The sequence below is a fragment of the Lontra canadensis genome, unplaced genomic scaffold, assembly GCF_010015895.1.
Source record: "Lontra canadensis isolate GAN:19392208 unplaced genomic scaffold, GSC_riverotter_1.0 scaffold34, whole genome shotgun sequence".
NCBI classification, from domain to species: Eukaryota; Metazoa; Chordata; class Mammalia; order Carnivora; family Mustelidae; genus Lontra; species Lontra canadensis.
Window position 1 is genome coordinate 3,857,415 of NW_022631028.1, and position 24,783 is coordinate 3,882,197.

Here is a 24,783-nt window from a genome sequence, read left to right on the forward strand (position 1 = left end):
ATCAGGTGCAGAATATCAGAGGGATTTTCATCAGTGATAAATCTAACGGTGCAGTATTAGGGAAACAAGTCATGATTCTCATGAAACAGTGCCGCCTGCTTCCTCCAAAGAAAGGAAAAAAACACTGTGTTCACAATGAATTGACAGAGGTTAAAAGAGCCAAAAGAAAATGCACACCCACAAGAAGTTAGAAAAGTTTAGAACTTAAAGGGCAAGGGAAATTTTTCCAGCAAACGAAAACGCACAGAGGTGGCAAAATTATTTTCTGACAATTTAAATTCTTGGACACAGAGCATTAATGGGACAAAAGAGGTAATTTTACACTGACGACAGTTAGAATCCATAGCAAAGATAGAAGAGTCGACAACCTAAACATGCCAATTACCACAGATCCAGAAAGGAGAAATGGGTAGGAAGCAGTTGTTGTGGGAGATGTAAAAACATTCTCCATAGACTTTCACAGATGTGGTATTTAGAAAATATAAATTGATAGATGAGGGAATTTGAACCATAAACTTAACAAGATTCAATATGTATTTTATATATAGAAACTATCTCAAGAGGGTCTTGAGTACCCATTAACGTTTATAAAAATTGACTATGTGTGAGCACATTGAGAAAATAACTTCCCCAAATGGAAATGCACAAAGTAAGTATCTTGATCATAGTGTAAAATTAGAGATAAATAATAAAAGTATGTTATAAATCTTAGAAATAAATAAAAAGGGGGGGCTCAGGCGATAAGCGTCTGCCTTCAGCTCAGGTCATGATCTCAGGGTCCTGGGATGGAGCCCTGCATCGGGCTCCCTGCTCAGTGGGAAGCCTGCTTCTCTCTCTCCCACTCCCCCTGCTTGTGTTCCCTCTCTCTGTCAAAAAAATAAATAAAATCTTAAAAAAAAAGTAATAAATAAAAATACTTTTCCCCAAAACACTGAAGTAAAAAAGAAAACAAAAAGTATACCCTACTGACAAATTGGAAATTAATAGAAAGAGAATATTTTCAGAAAACCAGCAAACCCAAAGCATTAGCAAAATTGTTGGCTTTTATGTGTTCATTATTAAATAAGAAAGAATAAAAGTACATGAGGTGAGTGTTTGACACAAAAACTTATCAAAATGACAAAACATCCATATTGAAAACAAGAAAATATTAATAAATATTATTGCAAAAATTAGTGGATTTGAAAAAGAACAGCCATACAATTGATAAATAATTCTATGAACTAAAAAAGAAAAGGCATAATAGACAAATCGGGGAATTGTTACCTAGAAAAAAAAAAGAAAATACAATAAATAAAATTTCAAACAAAAAAGAGCAAAGGAAAAAGAGATGTCCTTTCTATTAACGTGTTTGAGGCTTTCAAAGAAGTGAATGCTTTTCTGAGAGAATATAAAATCACTAAATAGTCACGGAAGAAAATTGAACTATTTATCAGAAAATTACCTCTAACGTAAACTCTGTGGCCAAACAAAGTTTTCAACATCAAAGAAATAGATAATTCGTATGTTTTGGTTTGAGAGAGAGAGAGCATGTGCACAGGTGTGTTGAGGCTGGGTGGGGGGTACTGAAGGAGAGGGAGAGAATCGCAAGCTGGCTTCATGCCCAGCAAGGAGCCTGATTTGGGTTTGATCTCACGACCCTGACATCACCACCTAAGCTGAAATCAAGAGTTGGACGCTTAACCAACTGAGTCACCCACTTGTGTTAAATTACTGTTTAATACACACATTTTTCCAGAGTAAGATATGCCATGGCTTCCATAACAAAATACTTTTGACTGAATGGCTTCAACTATGGAAAGTTATTTTCTCACAGTTTTGGGGTCGGGAAGTCCAAGGTCAAAGTGTCAGCACTGTTGGTTTCTCCTGAGGCCTTGCTCCGTGGCTTATAGAAAGCTAGCTCCCTACCGTGTCCTTCCCTGGCCTTTTCTCAGTGTGCCACACTCCTGCTGTCTCATTCTCTTCCTACCATGACACCAGTCCTATCAGATTAGGGCCCCACCCTCATGATCTCATTTAACCTTAATCACCTCTCTAAGGGCCCAGTTTCCAAATACAGTCACACTGGGGGTTAGAGCTTCTGTAAAGGAATTTTGGGGAGGCACAGTTCAGTCCATAATGGATGTAATTGTGGTTAAAAAGAGAAATCTCAAATTTATAGTTATGTTGTGCAGAGTGCATATGTGTAGTTTTGTCATCAGTAATGATAATAAATATTCCTTAATACTTTGCAGTTCATGAAACTTGCTCATTCATACTATTTCTCAGATTGCTCCAACGCTACCTCATCACTGAGGCCTACTCTGAACAGCAACCCCACATATCATGTGCTCTTGGGGATGTGTAATAGGGCCCTTGTTTTCTAACGCATTACCTGGCTTTATTTTTCTTTTTTAGCACCATCCACTATATTTATTTGTTTAGCTAGTTATCTGTCTCTACCACTAGAAAGGGCTTCCTGAGAGCAGACTGCATCTATTTTTGTGCTACTATATCCCAGTATCTAGAATTATCCCTGGCACATAGTAGGTGATCAGGAAACTGTGACATGAAAGAGTAAGTTGTCATGTCACCATCTCAATGAACCATGGGGTTAAGCCGGTAGGGTAGGCACTGTTCATAGATGAGGAACCAGACGGTCACATGGCTGTAGGGGAGGGGTTCTGACTTTCTTGTCCTATATACTCTTTCTGTCATCAGGCATGAGGGTCTTCTTGACTCACATTTTTGTCTTAGATGATTAGGCAAATATGCTCTCTTTTGGGAGAAAAGCATTATTGAGATACAATTCACAAACCATAGCATTTATCAATTTAAAGTGTACAATTCACCAAGTTTTAGTATATTCACAGAGTTGTGCAACTGTCACCACAATCAGTTTTAGAACATTTTTCCCCCTTTTAGGGGGCATACCTCAATTTCCCCATCAGCTGGCCGCGAGCAACCACTCATCTATCTGAGTCTTTACAGACTTACACATGTATATGTGTGTATGTACACACACACACAGTAACTGGAAAGTCTGTCACATACCTATATCTATATCTATGTATATCTGGGTTTTCCCCTTCCCTCTGGCCCCATCTCCAACCACTCTCTGCTCTGGCCACAGCATCCCTCCACTGTCCCTCCTGCTTGTTCCCTTCCTCCTTCTTCCTGCGATGCTCTCTCCTCTCTTGGTCTTATCTGGGCTGACAAGTAGCTGTCATGATATCTCAGCATCCTTTGCAGCCGGTTTACCATTTTCTGGGAACTGAAAACTGCGAAGCCACCCTGCCTGAGTTTAAATCCAAGCTTTGGGGGCACCTGGGTGGCTCAGTGGGTTAAGCCTCTGCCTTCGGCTCAAGTCATGATCTCAGGATCCCGAGATCGAGCCCCACATCAGGCTCCCTGCTCCTTCAGAAGTCTGTTTCTCCAGCTCCCTCTGTCTGCTGATCCCCCTGCTTGTGCTCTCTCTCTGTCTGCCAAATAAATAAAATCTTTAAAAAATATATATATAAATCTAAGCTCTCTTACCTGGCAGCCATGTGTCATTGGGAGAGTTTCCTTCTCTGTTTCAGTTTGTTCTTCTGTACAAGGGGACAGTGATGGTGGCCTCAGAGGATTAAATGAGCTGTTCCGTGAAAGATGCTTAGTGTAGTGTCTGGCATGAAGCAAGCCCTATGTTCATATCACCACAACCACCCCTATCACCCTTGTTATTGTTAAATATTTGGCAACAGGTATTGGGGACTTGCAAAAAAAGTGTATCACAGTTACTCCAACAATTCACTTTAATAAATGTATTCTAAGTGAACCACTGGACATAAATATTTGTGTACAACATGGGATTAAAAGTATTTTTTAAAAGATTTTATTTATTTATTTGACAGACAGAGATCACAAGTAGGCAGAGAGGTAGGTAGAGAGAGAGAGAGGGAAGCAGGCTCCCCACTGAGCAGAGAGCCCAATGTGGGGCTCAATCCCAGGAACCTGGGATCATGACCTGAGCCGAAAGCAGAGGCTTTAACCCACTGAGCCTCCCAGGCGCCCCATGGATTAAAAGTAGTTTTTAAGAAAAGGAGTGAAAATTCTGAAATAAGGCTGCATGTTGGTTAAATAGGAATGGAATAGTATGCAGACTTATCAGGAATTACCTACATCAGGGGAGCCTGGCTGGCTCAGCTGATATAGCATGCCAACTCTCAATCTCGGGGTTGTGATTCAAGCCCCATGTTGGGCATGGATCCTACTTAAAAAAAAAAAAAAAGAATTACCTACATCAGGAATTCCTAACCTTCTCTTGTTCACTCCCTTTGGCAGTCTGGAGAAACCTAATGGATCCTTTCTCAAATAATGTTTTTAGCTGTATAAAACAGAATACACAGGATAGCAAAGGAAAAAAAATTACATGGAAATAACGTTATCAGCCATTTAAAAAATTGTAACATATTAATAAATGTGATTCTTCCTTTTATAGGCACAAATGAAGATCTTATAAATCTAATAGTTATAATTTTTTAGCAGTGGAAAACATAAGTACATCAAGATATGTGTGACAAGCTTGAGACTGATTCACAGGTGCTGCTAACATGACTGTGATTTGTCGCCTACATCAATAATTGGAGGAAATGTCAAATGTCAGTTACTGTCAGTAAAAATAAAGATATAAGCTTATTCTCCACCCAGACTCATAAGCCCTGATGTTTAAAATCCATGGTCTAGCTGATGGGTCCCCAAACATTTTCTATAAAGGTTCAGATAAGAAATGTTGTGGGCACATGAGCCATACTTTCTTGGTCACAACTACAGTGGACCCTTAAACAATGTGGGGAGCAGGGGTGAATCCCTCTGAAGTAAAAAAAAAATCTGTGTATAACTTTTCTTGAAGATTTTATTTTTAGGTAATCTCTGCACCCAACATGGGACTCAAACACAACCCTGAGATCAAGAGTCGCACGTTCTACTAACTGAGCCAGCCAGGTGCCCTCTGCATATAACTTCTGATTCGCCTAAAACTTAACTAGTAATAGCTGTTGACTAGACACCTTCCTCAAAACAGTTGCTTAACACCTATTTTGTATATGTATCATATTCTGTGATCTTAAAATATAGTAAGTGAGAGAAAAGAAAAGATTATTAAGAAAATCATAAGGAAGAAAAAATATGTTTACAGTATTGTACTGTTTTTACAAAAAAAAAGTCCACATATAAGTGGATTGTACAGTTCAAACTCATGTTGTTCAAGGGTCAGCTTTACTCAATTCTGCCACTGCAGCAAGAGGCGATATGTAAATGAGGAGGCGTGGTTGTGCTCCAGTAAAACTATTTACTCAAACAGGCAGAGGGCCTGATCTGGCTTGTGAAACACAGTTTGCTGTCCCCAGCCTAGAGAGCTATTTTCTTTTTCTTTTTTTTTTAAGATTTTATTTATTTATTTGACAGAGAGAAATCACAAGTAGGCAGAGAGGCAGGCAGAGAGAGAGGAGGAAGCAGGCTCCCTGCCGAGCAGAGAGTCCGACGCGGGGCTCTATTCCAGGACCCTGGGATCATGACCTGAGTTGAAGGCAGAGGCTTTAACCCACTGAGCCACCCCGGTGCCCCAGAGAGAGCTATTTTCTAACAGAGAAAAACGTCCCTAAACTGCTAAGTGAAAAAAAATAATTTTAAAAAAGATTTTATTTATTTATTAGACAGACAGAGATCACAAGTAGGCAGAGAGAGAGAATGAACCAGGCTCCCTGCTGAGCAGGCAGCCCGTGAGATGTGGGGCTTGATCCCAGGATCCTGAGACCATGACCTGAGCCAAAGGCAGAGGCTTAACCCACTGAGCCACCCAGGTGCCCAACATTTTTTGATAAATAATTGTGCAGGGTCCCGTTTTGCTGAAAAAAGTGTAGGTCTTCATCCATATGTATATAGGTATATAAATACAAAAGTCTGAAGGGCCAACAAAAATATCAATGTTAATTATTTCTGGGTGATAGGTATACGAACAATATTTTTCTATATACTTTTCTATGATCTCTCTTTTTTTCCTAATCAGTATGTGTTTATTTTATAATGAGAAAAATAAGAATTAAAAAAGAATCAATCTGAGCAGGCTTTTAAAAGTCCAAACTCATGTGCATCAGAAATTGCCCCTAGAATCCCTTTAACCACTTCCCCTGTCTACGTCCTTGGAAAGAAGGAACTCACTGGCATCCTTTCACAGTCCCCAAACAACTACAAGTATTGATATTCTGTTTTATGCACCTTAAAACATTATCCTGACAAGGGATCCATTAGCCTTCTCCAGACTGCCAAACGGTTCCATGGAACAAGAAAAAGTTAGTCTGTCTCCTGCAGGGTCTACACCACAGATCCTGCTGTAACCCTCTTGGGGTTAAACGGCCCAAGTTTAGTATCTTCACTGCAGCCCTAATAATATTAAAATCAAAGTCCACGCAGAGGCTCCCAAAGGACTGGAAACTGGAGGTCCTCTGTAATGCTCATTCCACCCTCCTGCCTGTCTACAGGCCAATGTCACCAACACTGGGACAGCTCCCAGTCATGCTTCTGAGGGCTTCTAACTTCCAGAGTGCATACATCTAGCTTTTCTACCAATTCCCCGCCCATGTCAGACCCAAGAGGGACCTTCTCTGCCCCCTCTCAAGCCCCCTGCTTCATTCTTGGCTGACAGAAACCTGGTGACATCAGATATTGGCTTTGCCATGTGTTTTGGGGAAGGTGATCCTTTCCCATCTCTAAGGAGGACTGAGCGCTGATTAGTAGAGTTCATGGGTTTTTGACCCGGAGGCATTTTGCCCTGCAAGGGACCTGTGGCAACAGCCAAAGACATTGTTAACATGACAAGGGAGCTGTACTGGCATCTAAAGGGAGGGGCCAGAGATGCGTCTAAAGTTCATACACTGTGTAAGACAGCCTCCTTGACAAAGACATATCTTCTCCAAAATGCCAATAGCGCCACGATGGAGAAATCTTGGTCTAAATGAATCATAGTAATTCCATTTCCTGCCCAAGGTGATAAAACTGTGAGCTTAAGAGGAAGCTTGATGATTCAGCCATTCCACTTCTGAGTATTTATTTGAACAAAACGAAAACAGTAACTCAGAGAGCTAGCTGCACTCCTATGTTCACTCAGCATTATTTACAATAGCCAAGACATGGAAACAGCCTACTGTCCACTGATGAATGAATGGATAAAGAAAATGTGATACATGTCTAAAACAATGTGTTCACAATGTCCATAATGTTAGAATATATACATTAGAATATTAGCATACTATTCAGCCACAAATAGAACAGAATATTATTCAGGCAGAAAAAAGAATAAAATCTTGCAATTTGCAACAACATGGATGGACTGTGAGGGCGTTAAGTTAAATGAAACAAGTCAGACAGAGAAAGACAAATACCAATGATCTCACCTATATGTGGAATCTTAAAAAAAAAAAAAACAAAACAAAACCCAACCAGGTTCATAGATACAGAGAACAGACTGGTATTTGCCAGAAGCAGGTGGTGGGGAGTGGGGGCAAAATGGGTAAAGGGAGTCAAAACGTACAAAGTTTCAGTTTTGAGAAAAAAGAGTATGGGGATATCACGTACAGCATGGAGACTATAGTGTATAAGCCTACACTGCTTATTTGAAAGTGGCTAAGAGAGTATATCTTAAGAGTTTCCATTACAAGAAAGATATTCTGCTACTATGTATAATGGAGGATATTAACTAGACTTACTATGGTGATCATTTTGCAATATATATGAACACGGAATCCAATACCATACACTTGACCCTAATATAGTGTGGTATGTCAATTACACCTAAATAAAAATGATTTTAAAAAGGAAAGAGCTGGGGCGCCTGGGTGGCTCAGTGGGTTGAGCCTCTACCTTTGGCTCAGGTCATGATCTCAGGCTCCTGGGATGGAGCCCCGCATCGGGCTCTCTGCTCAGCGGGGAGCCTGCTTCCGCCCCTCCCTCTCTGCCTGCCTCTCTGCCTACTTGTGATCTCTGTCTGTCAAATAAATAAATAAAATCTTAAAAAAAAAAAAAGGAGAGAGCTGAGGAGAGAATAACTTTTATCTCTGATAAAATAATGCAGGAGGAGATACTGTCCTTCCTCTGGGTCCCTGAGCATTCTTAGGGGAAGAAGTGGTGATGGGAACCGCAGTGGTTTTGAATCCTTAATCACAAAGGAGACGGCAGGGACAAGATGGGAAAGGCACCTACGTCCTCAGTACCTGCTGAATCTTGGAAACAACCTGAAACTTCCCCAATACTCCTGACTTCTTACTGGTCAGATAACTCTGTTTTAAAATGTACTCTTAGTTCTTTTTCTGTTACTGGTAACAGAACCCAGCCTAATAGATATACCCTTCTACACGGCCTTAAACCCATCGCCAGCCCTTCCTGGAGGATAATTCTTTGCTTTGAAGAGAAGTCTTAAAAAAGAGCATCCCACGTGCCACACAGCCTCTCTCCTATCCCTAAGCTCAGGACCCACAGAGAACATATTGGCACTGTTGCCCAGACTCCCTTGCCTGCCAGCCTCAACAGCATTTTTTGGGCACATTCTCTTTATCAGGTTGGATACTAGCAGACAGGTTACAACCAGCAGCTGTCTCTCTCAGCATTCTGCAGTGATTCCAGTAAGCTGAACCCCAGAATGTAACATCTAGCCTTCAAAGCCAAGACTTCAGGAGCACTTGTACCCATTCTTTCAGAAGGGTCAAGACTGAGTGCTCTCACTCCTGTGTTTGGAGGGGATGATGGGGGAAAGAGTCAGTAGGGCAAAGAAAAGACTTTCAAACGCAAGGATGTCCCCGGGGTGGGATCCTTAGTTACTCATGATTTCAGATACTTTTTTTTTTTTTTTACATGATCGTGACAGAGTATGATTTCTTTGAGTCACAGCAACAAACCCATTCAGTGTAACTTAAGCACAGAAGGAGGGTGCTGGGCCCATTACTTGGAAGAGTAGGAGAGGAGCCGAGTTAGGCAGGGCTAAGACTGGAACCTCAGGGGCTGCCCTCAGAGATGTTGATCTGACTGCTCCCTGCCCCCCACCACCCCTCAGCTCTTCTCTCTGAACATAATCTCTGTATCTCATAGAGCAGAAAGGTTTTCTCCTCAAGGCACAGAGCATGGCCAAAGACCTTTTTGGCTTTATAAAATGTTAGCTTAATGAGCCAACAGTGTCTGTCTGTCTCACTCTTTTTGCTTTTTTTTATAAATCCTAGGGAAGAACTATGATTGGCCTAATTGAATGACACTCCCACTTCATGGGCCAGTCATCAGTCAGGCAGGTGACATAAGAATTAGGTGCTCAACTCTGTGTTCAGTGGAGGTGATGTCCATCACCCCCAGAAAGAGATCAGAACATCAGCGGACATGATTGCCCTCTAACGTGTTCATGACGTTGCACTCTGCACCTGCCCCCAACATTAAACATAAGTTAATTCATGGGCTCTTCTGATAATGACCTTGCACTGGAACAATAGTAATGAAGTGAGAGAGCACCCACTGTGTGCCAATCACTTTATATATTTATCTTGAACCTTCACAATCCCCCCCAGGGGTTGGTATTATTTTTCCCGTTTGACAGACAATGGAAATTGAAACCTGGAGTGGCTGGCTGGCTTGCCCAAGGCCGCACAGTAAGATGTCCATAGAGTCAAATCCAGATCAGATACCAGAGCTCATGCTTGTTCTACCACTCCACACGGCCTCCCTTCTTCAGCATCAGAGAGTGCCGCGCGGACCACAAGGCCAATCTGAAGTTGGGTGCATCTAAGGGAAGACCACATCCTAATACTTTTTGCCAAATGGATGATGCTTCTTGGCAGTGATTTCAGGAATGAAGTAAAAAGGAAGGTGGAAGACGATAGAGTTCAAATCGAATGAGCTTCTGCGGTGAGGAGAAGGGAGGGGTGGTGGGGTTGGGCTGAAGCGGGCATGGCGTGAGCGTGGAGATCTAGCTCGTGGATACTTCAGGTGCCCTGGGAGTCCCTCATTTCTTCACTCCAGCAGGCTAGCTAGCCACATCCCTAGTCTTTCTTGTGGTTTCCAGTGTCAGTGCTGTGATATTCATCCTCATGAGAATGAATCAATCTCAACGAACAGCATACAGAATTTCTTTTCGTCCTCTCAAGCCTAACGAACTAGAGAATGTGAAAGGGACCAGAGACGTGGCAAGGTGAAGACCTTGGCCCAAGGCAACCTAGCCACAGCTAGCTGTGTAAGGAGGCTCACTTCCCAATACACCTCCGGGCCTCTCTCTTGTCCATTCCCACCTTACCCCATCTGCCTATTTCAGACTCCTTGGCTCTGCTCCCTCTGAGCCCTGGCTCAGAAGGCCCTCACTTCCCTTTTCCTCAGTCAGCGGTCAAGGCTCAGAGGAGAAGCCATGTCCTTGGGAGAAACGTGTCTGTGACCCCTTCATTCCACAAAACCCTTTCCCTCTGCTGATGCCTCTAAAACAACTTCTCTGAACTTTATTATAAGCCTCTTATTATACATATCTTGATTTACTTGTAACTACTTAACATAAAAAAGCAGACATACAATGTGTAACTACTATTCAAAACAGCCCCCTGGGTTAGGAAACCGAAGGCTACCACTTTCTGGTTGTGCAGTTGTGTGAAATCGCTCTCAGAACCTCAAGTTGCTCAGCTCCCCCTGCAAGATGGGCATGAGCTTATCAAGCCCTTGATGGCTTGTAAGGTTCTTGCGTGGATTAAGGCCGCCATTGCATGGGAAAATGTTCATTGTAATTTTCCATATCAGTTATCAGGAAGCCTAATACCTAGAGGAGTCAGACAGCTGATGGGAACGAGGGGAGGCCAGAAGGAGGCAATAGAGATGGTGGGGACTACTGCCCCTGGGGACCAACAGGTTTCATCTGAAGGGACAGTCATTGTTGACCTCCAGCTAATTGCAGCTATGTAGGAATGAAGACCCAGTGCTCTTGGACTTTAATCTTCAAAGAGAAATCAGAAATAAAGACTTTCTATGACATTTCTTAATTTTTGAAACCCTGACTATGCCAGATACAACCCAGGGCCTTATTTAGAGAAAGCCAATTTGCAACTCTTCTCTATAAAGGCGTATATTGTTTTAAACTAGAACAGACATCTGGATTGGATCCCCGAGTTATTTTCTCTTCAGTGTTTTTCTCCACTATGTGCTTGTCTATGGTATTTTCGGTATATATTTTTTTTTAACCCTCCTTCATATGACTGTAATATTCTTGTGGGCAGTTCACATCTAGTTTACATCTTCTGTACCAGAGTATAATCCAAACTGATGAATCATCTTGGTAAATGGTACTTGCTAGTTAGTCTGTTCATATAGCTATTACATTTCTTCTTCCTTTTTTAAAAAATATTTTTAATATATTTATTTGTCAGAGAGAGAGAGTGAGGGAGGGAGAGGAAGAGAGCACAAACAGGAGGACCAGCAGGCAGAGGGAGAAGCAGGCTCCCCGCTGAGCAAGTTGCTTGATGCAGGATTCCGTTCCAGGACTCTGGGATCACGACCTGAGCTGAAGGCAGACGCTGAACCTAGGGCCACCCAGGTGCCCCCAATATGGCTCTTTAATTTCAGCAGGAGTCAGCATCGCCTGAGCTGCTTGTTAAACATGCTGGTTTGACTTAGCATTTCTCTCCACGGTATCTACCCACACAGAATTGTATACATCCATCCATCAAAAAACACGTACTGGAATGTTCATAGCAGCTCAGTTCATAAGAGCTGCACACAGGAGCCTATCCAATTGTCTATCATCAGTATCAGAATAAATATAAAACATGCATTACCAATAAGAATCTACACAGCAATGAAAATGAATGAAATGCAACCGCATGCAAAAGCGTAGATGATCTCACAAGCAGAATGCTGAGCAAAGGAAGCCGGACACCTGAGAGCGTGTAGCGTTTGCCTCCATTTAGGTAGATGCGGAAACTGGCCGAAGCTAATCTCTGGGTCGTAAGCCACGATAACATCAGGACAACTGTTGGAGAGAGGCAGTGACAAAATGGGGTACCCGCACCTCTGGGGTGGTGGCCATGTTCCCGGTTGCACGAGCATGTGAACTTTCACCGAGCAGGACATCATTTCCCCTTTTCTGTCCTTTACCCTCTCAGTGAAAAGCTGACATGTTAATTGCAGAGCTCGCCCGCAGCCTTAGAGAATCGCTGTCTTGCCTGGGAGGGGGTTGGCTTGGGAGTCCCCAGGCAGTATCTGTGCAGGTCATTACATGACCTCCCCTTCGAGAAAGGCACTGCCCTTGAAATAGCACATATTTATTCCTCCAAGGGGCTTTCACAGGCACTCTTGGCTAACGCAGCCAGCCTCTGTCTGTCCTAGTTTCTCTTGTTGTGTATTTCCGCATTTTAATAGATGCAAAGAGTGACATAAAATTAAGAGGCATTATGGGTACCTTCAAAGGCACTTGAGGGCATAGAGAGAGACAGCTCTGATAATGTGCCAGCTTATAAAATATGGCTAAATAAAATTAAAAGTTTATAGGGTGACTAAGACGCCATATCCCCGGGGAAAAAGTCAAGTGTTCACCGCTGCTGAAATCCAGCTGAATCCTGGCTTCCCTGCAGAAGGAAATCTGGGTGAAAGCCAAGAGGCTCTGGGGCTTTCCTGGAAGGAATAAGGGGAGGTTCTATGACTGAGGTAAGGACAAGGAAGGACTAGGGTTGTAGATGTTTTGGGAGCTACACTCTCAAGTTTTTTGTCAGTGTGGGAAAGCTGAGGCTGAGAGATTTATTCAGGTCACGTTTATTTACAATTTGTGCTCTTGCATTTAAGAATCCAGAAATAAATCAAATGTCAAAGGGGAACCAAAAATGAACCCTTTACAAAGCTACAGGAAGGCCACTACTGCATATAGCAGCTTTATCTTTGAATCTCCAGCACCTGGCACCAGGCCTGGCACATAAGAATACTCACTAACTTCATTGATTTATTGATTCATTCGACATGTATTTATTCGACATGTATTTATTGAGTACTTACTTTAGGTTAGGTACCATTCTTAAGTAATTGAGACAACTAAAGTCACTTACCTCAAGGAGTTTATAGTCTAACTGGAGGGAGATAACCAGGTCATTGGATATATAGTATGTTCCTTTGTGGTAAGTTCTTTGGGAAAAAATAAATCAGAGAATAAGAACAGTGGGTTGGAGGGTAGAGAAATGTTGCAGTTTTACCTGGAAAGGTTGAGGAAAGACTTGCTGAAAGTTTGAGCAAAGACTTAAAGACGATGAGAGGGTAAACCATGGAGATATGTGAGGGAAAAGTCTTCTAGGCAGGGGAAAAGCAAGTGCAAAGGTCCTGAGGCAGGAGCATGCCTTGTGTGTTTGAAGATGTCAAGGAGGCTGGAGTGGTTGCTGAAGAGTGAGTGCAAGGAGGGTAGTAAAAAGTGAGCTCTTTTTACTCAGGTGATGGGGCTGCTGGGTCATTCACTGTGAGGACTTTGACTTTAACTCTGAGTGAGACAAAAGCCACTAGAAGGTTTTAGGTAGAAGAACTATATGATCAGATTAGATGCTGATTGAATGATTAAATATGGCACTTCACATACTACAAATGACTTTAACATACATTATTATATTTGATCTTCAGAATGACCTTTAGAGATAAGAAGAACAGGAATTATTAGCCATATTTTCAAAGGATTACATTATAGAAATTAACAGCATAGGCTCTGGAGATAAACGTAACTGGGTTTGCATCCTGACTCCATTACATAAGAGCCAGGACCTTCTGCACGAGTCAGCCTAGGTTTCCCCAGCGTTGCAATGGAGAAAATAACACTACTGGGAGAGAGGGTTAGATAAAGTTACTGATAGACATGCCTAGGTTAGTGTCCAGCACATGTTTTGCTCAATAGATGATATTTGTTGCTACTTTTTCCAGCCAGAAGGGGTTGTAGACATCATCCAACTTTGAGGATCTACGAGGTAGCTTCCAGAAAGCTGCATCAGCATCTCCTGGGGTAAATCTACAGATTCCTGGGCCAGTGCCAGAACCACCGAGTCCCTAATTCTATTGCTTTGGAGCCTCATTTCCAGGGTCAACAGCTTACAGTGACTCTATCAATGGGGCAGAAGAGCATGGAGGTTCAGAAAGCTCCCATGCAATAACTGATGAATCAGAGAACCTCTCTGAGCAGCACTTTTCTCTTGAGTAAACTGAAAAATAGTGTCTACTCCCCAAAATAGCAGCGGGCATGAGGCCTGCAGAGCCCAGCACGCTCCACCTGGGATGTATCTAATCCTCCATCAGCGTTAGCTACTAAGAAAGATTCTCAAAGTTATATTATCCTAAAATAAACTCACCATGGAAAAATCCATTTGCATTACTTTGATTAATTTTTCACTTTCAATAATCAAACTTTCGCGTAAAAGAAACTCCATATCTAAAAGATTATTTGGTTGCTTCAGCAGTACATATACTAAAACTGGAAGGGTACAGAGAAGATGAGGATGGCCCCTGTCCAAAAAGATGATCTTTGTGCACCTCCACAGTCACCCTGAGGGTTCCCCAGGGCTACAAACACACCTTACTTGGAGAATCCCTGGAAGGAGGACCCAAGGATGTAAAGGAATAATTTCAGGATCATGTCCCTTGCGGACACTTGGGTCTTGAGCCTGGGGTGAGTATGTAACCTGGGGTCTGGGGCACAGAGGGGGCAGATGAAGAAAGGGTCAGGAAGACTGAGAAGAGACAGATTGGTGCCAAGCTCTGGAACGTGTGCACAAGACAGGAAACCTCATTGTGCACAGGCCGACTTTCGCCTAGGGAGACCTGGCAACCAATTAAAGAGGTTGTCAGGCTGTAGGGCTCGGAGTCGACAAAAAAGAACAGAGCTGCAGGGTTGAAGATTTATTCTCCAGGACTTTAAGAGCGCCACTTCGAGTACACAGTTCATGTGGATTCTTGGCGGACTCTTTCTGGGTCCTACTGCTTTTTCTTTGCCTTCTTGGGTTAAAGTACTACGCAAGTATTTATGAAAAGAGAGCATCAAATGTGGCTGGAGTACAGTGGAGTTCAGGGTCATCAGCTTGCACCAAGCCCTCAAACAGGCTACGAGACCGATTTTGTTATTAAAGAACTGAGCAGGGGTTGGAGAGAACCAAACAGAATCACACCGTAGCAAGCATTTCTCAAGCGCCTACCTTATCCCACAAGCTGTGGTAGAGACTTTTATTGTTAGTTTATGCACAGCAACTGTATAAAAGGAGGTCTCATTAGCCCTGTCTTTTTTTTTTCTTTTTTCTTTTTAAAGATTTTATTTATTTATTTGTCAGACAGAGACCACAAGTAGGCAGAAAGGCAGGCAGAGAGAGAGAGAGGAGGAAGGAGGCTCCCCGCTGAGCAGAGAGCCCAATGTAGGGCTCGATTCCAGGACCCTGGGATCATGACCCGAGCCGAAGGCAGAGGCCCTAACCCACTGATCCACCCAGGTGCCCCTCATTAGCCCTGTCTTAAGGATGAGGAACTATAGTGAGGTAAAGTAACTTGCCTGCAGTCACATGGCAACTTAGCTATAAAGCTCAAGGCAAATCCCAGCACGCCTCACTCCAAAGTCCCATGATGCAGCTGTTCCGACAACAGGTAGGGTTTTATTTTATTTTTTTTTAAAGATTTTATTTATTTGACAGACAGATCACAAGTAGGCAGAGAGACAGGCAGAGAGAGAGAGAGAGAGGAGGAAGCAGGCTCCCCACTGAGCAGAGAGCCCGATGTGGCGCTCGATCCCAGAACCCTGGGATCATGACCCAAGCCGAAGGCAGAGGCTTAACTCACTGAGCCACCCAGGCGCCCCAACAGGTAGGGTTTTAAAGACAGAGAAGACGACAGCGAGACTCTGAGGAAGGCTACTCAAGCCAGGAGTATGTGGAAACAGAACTGAAAGTCATCTGTCCCAGTACTGGTTTAACCGAATTAAGAATGAATGTGAACAGATAACAGTGTACAATACTGGACCAACCACCTGTGTCCACACCTAGAAGAGTGAGGGAGTCATTCATCCTGGAAGACAAGGAGATGTGTTTCCTGGCCAGCAAGGGACACACCTGCTGTGAGTCCTCTAGCATCACGTTTGGTTGCCCTGGGAAGAGTTTGCACAGGCCACCTGACTGTGCCCTTACCCAGTGGTGGTGGAAATTGGGAAGACTGGATAGAGTATTGCTTGCCCATTTCTCTATCAGCAGCCCACACAAAAGGCCCCCTCGGCTGTCCATTTCAACTTTGAAGGATGGTCACGTGATCAGGTAAGCTACAGACGTGAAAATGGTTTAGCAGACCCTTGGTACTCTCAGATGTAATATTTAATAATAATGATGAGATGAACACAGTGCTTGATATGTATCAGACACTATCCTAAGCAATTTTTTCATGGGATAACTCATTTAACCTCTGAGGGCTATTATCTCCATCTTACAGACAAAGAAACAGAGAAGTAAACTTACCCAGGATCAGACACCTGCCAGGTGGCAAAGCTTGAATTTGAAGTACAACAGGATGGCTTCACAATTTTCGGCGTCCAGGAGTCACTCTGCAGAAACACAGTATAAAGTCATGTGTCATCCTTCAGAAGCATGCAATGAAATTCACCTGCTATGAGGGGCTCTGTGCAAGAAGCAAGACACTTAGTGACTGAGCCCAAATCACTGAGCAGTACCTGAATCTTAGAAAAGTTCTGCCATTTTCTTGTTAACCTGATGTGGGCCTTTTAGGGAAAAATTATATGCCACCATAGATGTAATAACTATGATGCTTTTGATTACAAGGGACAAAAATACCAACTAATAGTTTTAAAAGTAAAGGTAATTTCATTTTCTCATATGACAAGAAGTCTGGGGACAGTGATTCAAAGCTTCTCAGCATGTTGGTGACATCTCCCCTCATGGTCCCAAGATAGTTGCAGCAGTTCCAAGCATCACATCTTCACACCCCAGCATTCCAACAAAAAAAGAAGGAGATTGGGGGCAAAATTTCCTCCTCATGCACAAAAATTATTTCCTGGAAGTTTCCCCACTTCCTTCCTGTCACATTTCATCATCAGAACTGTGTCATGTTATCAGCTCCTAGACCAGTGTTTCTGAAGCTCAGCCTTACCAACATTTTTGGTCAGATAATCCTCTTTTGTGAGGGGTTCTCCTGGGCATTGAAGGATACTTGTCAGCATCCCTGACCTCTGCTCACTAAATGCCAATGACATATTTCCAGGTGTGACAACACAAAAATGTCTACAGAAACTGCCAATGTCCTATGGGTGTGTGTGTGTGTGTGTGTGTGTGTGTGTGTGTGTAGGTAAAATTGACGGGGATGAGAACCATTGCCCTAGACAAATGACTGGCAAAGAGAAATGGACTAGTCCCGGTGGCTGGCTTAGACCAAACACAGGTCATCTCCCAAAGCTGTGCACACTGAGAAAAGTTCTATTTCAAGGAAGAAGCGGCCATGGGTTTGGCAGTCATTCTCCACGTTGCTTTTCTGTAGCTGAAAAAAGTGTTCTTTTTGGAAGTCCGAGGGGAGAATTGAGAAGGAGATTTTCTCTCTTCTTGCATCCAAGAAAGCATTCATGGGGCAGGTCACAGGAATGGGAGTTCCAGTGATATCTAATCTGTAGTTCTGTGACCATAGGAAAACAATCAGGAGTCAGGGCAGCCGGTCTTTTTATTGAGAAAATCTACACCAAACTGTCTTTCTATGGAGGGATTCCTCTCTTTTCATCTTGTCCCACCTCCCTTTTAAAAAAAGACAAACCTGTATTTGCCCACAGATATTTGGTAAACAAGAATTCTGGGTGGAAAATTCCTGTATTCGTTCCTCAGGAACATGCCTTGAATCTTTACAAATACATGTTGGTTAAAGTACTATTGGCCATTTTATCCTAATGTGACAACAGTGTTCCCATTATAAATAGGGTTATTGGAGGGTGTAAGTTTTAAGGACAACAACCAACTTGTACTGAGCGCTGGTTATGTGCTGGGTGCTCTGGTTAATGTCTGGATGTGGATGAAGGCTGTGTGGCAGGTGTCAGGGCTCTGAGTCACAGAGGAACAGCCACAGAAGCCCAGTGATGTGCCCAAATGGCACAGCCAGGAAGGGAAGGGGCTAAGCTCTGCACTCAGAGAGCTAGATCCATCCCCCTTTCGTGTTTTCAAATCACTTTCAGAAACGAAGAGTAGAGTTGTAGCAAGCAAAAGTAAGAACAAACGAAAACCAACCTTCTTGCATGCTTACGGCTGAAGGATAGTGAAAAATTTAATTTTTTAATTCTTTAAATTTTTTTAGGAAGCAGTAAAGAAATATCTCCCTTCCCTAAGAGGCACGGTGTAGACTTTTTAATTAGTGTTTTCCTAAGTGAGAGCCTTTAAAACATAACATTCATCCCAATGTTTCCATATTTAGAGCAACCTTTCATATTGTTTTTGCTTTTTTAAATTTTTTCGTATTAAACATGTTTACAAAAACGTAGAGAATGACTTTGATGAAAACCATGATCTGAAGAACTGTTGTTTAAAACCCAGAGAAGTCACACTTGCACTCCCTTTAGCCCAAGCAGTGTGTTTTAGCTGAAAGTTCTGAATCTCATCTTCTACATACAACTGAAAGTTTAAAAATAGATGGTGTGAGGTTGAAATGACCTTGGGCAGCCAGCTTGACAGAATTTACCACTGGTTTGCAAACAAACCGAAACGTTTGGGGTAGTTTTGTTTGTGTGTGTGTGTGTGTGTGTGTGTGTGTGTGTAATCATAAAATAGATTTTTTTTCATGGCACCTCATTTCTTTTCATTTTTTTCACCAACCTGTAGCAATAAGAATGAAAGAATATTGAAAATTCTCAAACGGAACCCTGCTTTCCAGGATCAATATGAAATTACTTACATTAAGGGCTACAGACACCTATGGAGGCTGAAAACCAATTATAATAAAAATAAGTTTGGTTAATTTAATCCCCCAAAACCCTGGAGGCATAAAAACTTCAGGAATTGATTAATTTTCTTTTACTCAGATACTGTATAATGATTCAGCAAAACAAAATTATAAATACTTCAGCACTGAGTAACGTTAAATTGGGAGCAGATCTGAACCTATTCCCCAAAGCCAGCTTGCCTTGGAAGAGTCAGCAATATCAAGATACGCTTCAGTGGAAAAGTTTATCCTGAATTGATTGGAGCAGAGAAAACAAAATCTGATACATATATTTTTAAACTTCGACTCCTGGTCACGTGCTCTGCGCATTTCCTGCCCTCCCCCGCAACTTAAAAAAAAAAAAAAAAACTTTTTCAAAATGTTTAATTTGAAAACAGTTCATCAGATTTGGTAGAACTAAAAAAAGAGTACCCATAAGGTGAGTGCTTTATGTACATAGATCCAAGACTCACTATTTGGGGTAGTCACGTTCTCTAAAGTTATAGCCCGCTGAATTAGCACATAGTGTATCATTGCCCCAAAGGGAAATAGCGGGTTATCCCTCTGAGCCTTGGCCATACCGTTTTGTTAACCCATCGACACAAAACTTTGTTATACGTGTTTAAAGATATCTGTTTAAAGACATATGATTTAATATATATTGTTGATTCATTAAATTGAACTTGAGGCCAACAGCACTAACTCATGTCTTAATGAATCTTATCTTTTTTAAACATAGTCTTAAAAAAAAAAAAGATTTGTTTATTTATTAGAGAAAGGGAAAGAGAGAGAGCCAGCAGGGGGAGGGGCAGAGGGAGAGACAGATTCTCAAGCAGACTCCTCTCCGAGCGCAGAGCCCGACACAGGGCTAGATCCCACGACCCTGAGATCACGACCTGAGCGAAAATCAACAGCCAGTTGCTCAACAGACTGAGCCCCCTAAAGCTTATCCAACACCCATATTTACTCTCTAAAGCACATCACAGCCTTCTGCTTAGGAATATTAGCAGTTTAGCACTACACTTGGGGGCCACTGTAAACAGCAAAATCACCATCAAAAAGCACAGAAATGTAAAAAACATGGTGCTAAATAGACAGTGGAAAGGACACCTGTTCAGAGTATGAGCACTGAGAGAAGAAGGCAGAGTGTCAGTTTCCTTGACCTCATCTGGGAACACAGATTCTCTAGCAACTCAAACTTCTGGCTGCTCGGGGTTTGTGTTTGTGAATGATGGCAAAAGTGCTACAAAGTATTGCATTTAGGGTTACAAATACATTTCAGCAAGTAGGTGAAATGACAAGTTCAGAACCCAGGAATAACGAGGACTGACTGTATGTATATGCTATTTATAGACAGATGTATAATACATACCTGCATATCTTATCTTTTGGAGCAAAATGTCTGTTTGCTACAGCTAAATGAAGAGAGGCATTCTTCTCCACCAGGCCTTCATAGAAAAGCCCCAAGTCAGGAGGAAGTGGACTCTTGAGCATGGGAATGGTTGCCAGCAAAGCTGTGGAAGGTAAGGAACGGGGAGAGGGCAGGAAGGATCTCCCACCTAAGACACGGAGTCCGTAGAGTGGCAAACAGAAACCACTGGCGTGGCCATTTGTAAGGCATATGTACGGCTTCCAGTCAGAGACCTGCTTTCTCGACGTGTGTACTTGGGCAAAGCCTGTACCTCCTCCAGGCTTCAGTTTCCTCTCAACTGTAGGAAATGTAGGATGGGACTAATTACGGAACACACCTCTCCGAGTTGTTGTGAAGAGTAAATGAGGTATCTACGTAATGCACCTGGTAGCACAGCCAGTGGAGGGTAGGACTCTTGGTTTCTGTTGGGGTCGTGATCTCAGGTGTCCTAGGATGGAGCCCCATGTGGGCTCCGCGCTCAGCAGGAGTCAGCTGGGGATTCTTTCTTTCCCTCTGGCTTTGCCCCTCCCCCTGCTCGCACTTTAAATAAATAGATAAATAAATAAATAAATAAAATCTCAAAAAAAAAAAAGTACTGAAAAGTACTTTCCTGGGACAACCAGGCATGTGGAATTCTTGAGGAGGTTGTGTGAAACACACAACCCAGGAATGACATATTATTGCCAAAAAAGGCTGATCGGCGCTCCCCCTCCCTGCCGCCTGGCGCCCACCAACCAAGGGGAAGAGAGAGGCACAAGTCCAACTCCTCTAGGCTTTGGAGGCAATCAGTGAATCCCAGGAGGATAGGATAGCTGACTTTGTTTTATTTTTGTTTATTTGGTTTTGTTGTTGCAGTAAGTCAAGGGGATCTGCTCTAGTCTATGAGATGGAAGGGACCTAACATCTAGTACAACAGGTGGATAAACCAATTGTCAAAAGACACTTTTGAGATGGCTGGGGACATGCGAATGCCGACTGGCTAGTCAATGGTACTAAGTAATTATTGTTGACTTATTAAGTGTGATAATGGTATTGCATTTTGCAGGAAAAATGTCCTTATATTTTAGAGACTCATACAAAAGTGTTAAAGGGCGCCTAACATGTCAGAGATTTGCTTTAAAATATTTCAGGAAGAAGAAGCAAAAGCAAAAAGAAGGGGACTGGTGAAAACTGCTACTAAGTTACTTATTTAATTAAAAATGAGTAGTACATTTTTTCAGAGTGATTGCCATCTAAAGTGCTTTTGGGTCTAAGAAGGAAGTTCAGCTCAATTAGTCTATGTGGTTGGTATTACTTGAGCCAACATTTAAGTTTGAGAGAGAGAGAGAGAGAGATGTGTAAGTAAATAACCATTGCTAAGAAACAGCTCAGCCAGCAGCTCTGGGGTCCCTGAGATCTTTGAAGTGATGTGTGAGCTCAAAACTCCTTTCATAACAATACTAAACAGCTGACATTCAGGCTGCATAAAAGCTAAGAAAGAAGGAGTGTTCCAGGCAGAGGGAACAGCATGTGCAAAGGCTCTCCAGAGCTGCACAGGTCTGGCTCAAAGTGGTTCTGTGGGATGAGAATGCACAGCTCACAGCACACATGTTGAGAGCAGCAGCTGATGGAATGGTTTGTGGGGGAGGTGCCTTTGCCTTAGAGATGCTTGTTGGCACAGGGTTGAAACCTTGACCCTGGGCTCCATAACTCTTGCAAAAAGGTGAAAACACGTCAAGGTTTGAAAGGCCTACATGAAAGGGATCTGATGCTATACATTTTCTCTTGGGTTATTCCATACACTTAAGTATATTCTTCTTAACGAAAGCCAGGTTTAGGGGCGCCTGGGTGGTTCAGTTGGTTAAGTATCTGACTTTGGCCCAGGTCATGATCTCAGTGTGGGGGGGGCGGTAGTGGTGGTCGTAGTGGTGTCTCCTTTTCCCTCTCCCTCTGCCCCCCACCCTGTTCATGCTTTCTCTCTCAAATGAATACATAAAATCTTAAAAAAAAAAAAAAAAAGAAAAAGGAAGCCAGGTTTGGCAAAGTAATAGTAATCATCCCGGACTACCTTACAAGTTTATAAAGCTCTTCCCTACAAACATTTCTGCCTTTTGATTTTGAGCCTGCAAGGTAGACACAGTAGGTCTTAGAATCCCCCATTTACAGAGCAAGAAACTAAGGATCTGAAACACCAAGTGTGTTGACCAGAGTTGTCTGGTTAATGGGTGGCCAAGCCAGAACTTGAAGCTCAGTTCACATCTTTAGTAAATCAGTCAATTCATTACAGTCCTCACTGATTCCAGTGGATTCTGCTGTAGGTGAAGGCTAAGGTTCTAAGTGAGGTAAGACAGGGCCTCTATCCTCACATACCTAACCTAAGCTGTTGTCCATATATTTAAGTGCACAGTAGGAGGTCACGGACCAACAGAGTCCTATGTCCTTCCAGTGCCCATTCTCAATTCTTTGCCCTCACAACACTGGGTCTGATACTGCATATTAATAGTGAAAACCACTGGGGTGAAAAGAATTGGCTATTGAGCATTTCATGGTAACCCATTCTTAGAATTACATCCTGTAAGTACCATGCCTCCGGCTTCCAGTCTTGCCCTTTCTAACCAGCATTTCATACAGCTGCACAGGGGTTTGCAAGAATACAAGTCTACCTTTTGCCCCCACTTGAGAGCTGTGAATGGCTTTCTACTTCCCAAGATGAAAGTGGCAACATGGTGGATTTAGGCTAATGCTCACTGATAGAGTACTGGAGCCCTCCATGGTTTTCACTGTGTTTTAACTTTGAATTAGTCATCAACATTTACAAATGGGGAGGCTCCTACCTAGGGACCTGGATTTGTCTTCTCTGACATCTAGCAATGCTAGTTCTGCATTCTCCCACAATAACAGCTGGCTGGATTACTGACTGGCTTCTTTGGGTAACTCGAGAGCACTCTGGCTTGCTACACTGCCCACCATCCTCTCTTGTCTCCAGGCCAATGCACCGACCCACATCACCTGCCTGGTGTTGGCATTTGTGTATACCAACCCACACCTGTTTCTTTGGTGTTACAGCCCTGACCTCCATGACAGGGCTTCTTCTAGCCTTGTCTCCATCCTATTCTGAATTTTATGCCCTGGCAATACGAGATGATGGGAGCTTCTCAGAGGACAGCATGCCTTGGCTTCCTTGGAAGGCTCTTGACCTTTTTGTCAGTTCTGCAAAGCCATACTGATGCTTCAAGTCCCAGTTCAGATATCACCTCCACCAGGAGGCCTTCCCTGATGCTTAGGGATGGATAAGGATATCTTTACGTTCCCCTCATTGCTTGTGCCCTCTCTAACCTATGCTACTGAGATGATCTGGTCCCCAATGCAGAAGCCCTCTCTGCTGCCCACATTCACTTGTGAACCTCAGCACCTTTATGGGAGGGTGTTGTAAAAAGTCGAGCCCCAGTGCCTCCCATAGATAAAGGCCTTGGGAACCCAGACTGGGGAACTTCCCTGGGGTATACATCCCGTTCTGCAGCCTTTCTCTCCTTTTCTCCACACATCTATTCCAAGAGCTCCCGCTGTGAAGAAAAAGGCCACTAGTCTGGTCTTATTGGCTACGTTGGGCTTTAGATAGGAGATATTAAACAATTAAATCTTTCTGGGCATCTTGCCTCTGTACCCTGGGATGAGGTCAAGGAGGGAGAGTAGGGGACTCACTGAGTCACTGGAGGGCCCTGAGACCACCCCCCCGGAAAGGGGCTCCTGGCAACATGCAGGGAAGGGAATCAATTCAGAGAAGCCAGCTGAAGGTTAGGACAGATTAATAAGTATTTTTGCTCACTGCGGCTATTAATAACGCCAGTTATTTAGATATGAAATAATTAATCACCACTAGTAAGCAGAGGTGCTCAGCGGGGGGATTAAATCCCTTGCCCTGAGGCCATCCTTGGAATGAGGGCATGGAACCTGGTAGTCTAATTTAGAGACTGCTCTCTTGCTGGGCCAGCTCTAGGAAATTCTGGGTGATAGGATCTGTAGAGGATGTTATTAATTACATTGCACAACATCCTCGGAGGGCTTCAAAGGAGAAACTGATGGACACCTATGTAATCAGGAAGAGGACAGTTTTCCCTGGACAGTGCGAGTTATGCCACTGACCCCACTTCCCTTTCTGTGCAAGTTGCTGGAAAGTTCAGAGCCAAACTTGTGATTTGTTTGAGCTTTTACGCGTTCATTTTTGGAAGAAACCCCATTCTTAGCTCCCTGCTCTTATTTTCCTTTTGTTTAGTCTACCAATTAAAGAAAAAAAAAACCCCAAAACACAAAGGGGCGTCTGGGTGGCTCAGTGGGTTAAAGCCTCTGCCTTCAGCTCAGGTCATGCCTGGGATGGAGCCCCACATTGGGCTCTCAGCTCAGCAGGGAGCCTGCTCCCCCCGGCCCCCCCACCTGCCTCTCTGCCTACTTGTGATCTCTGTCAAATAAAT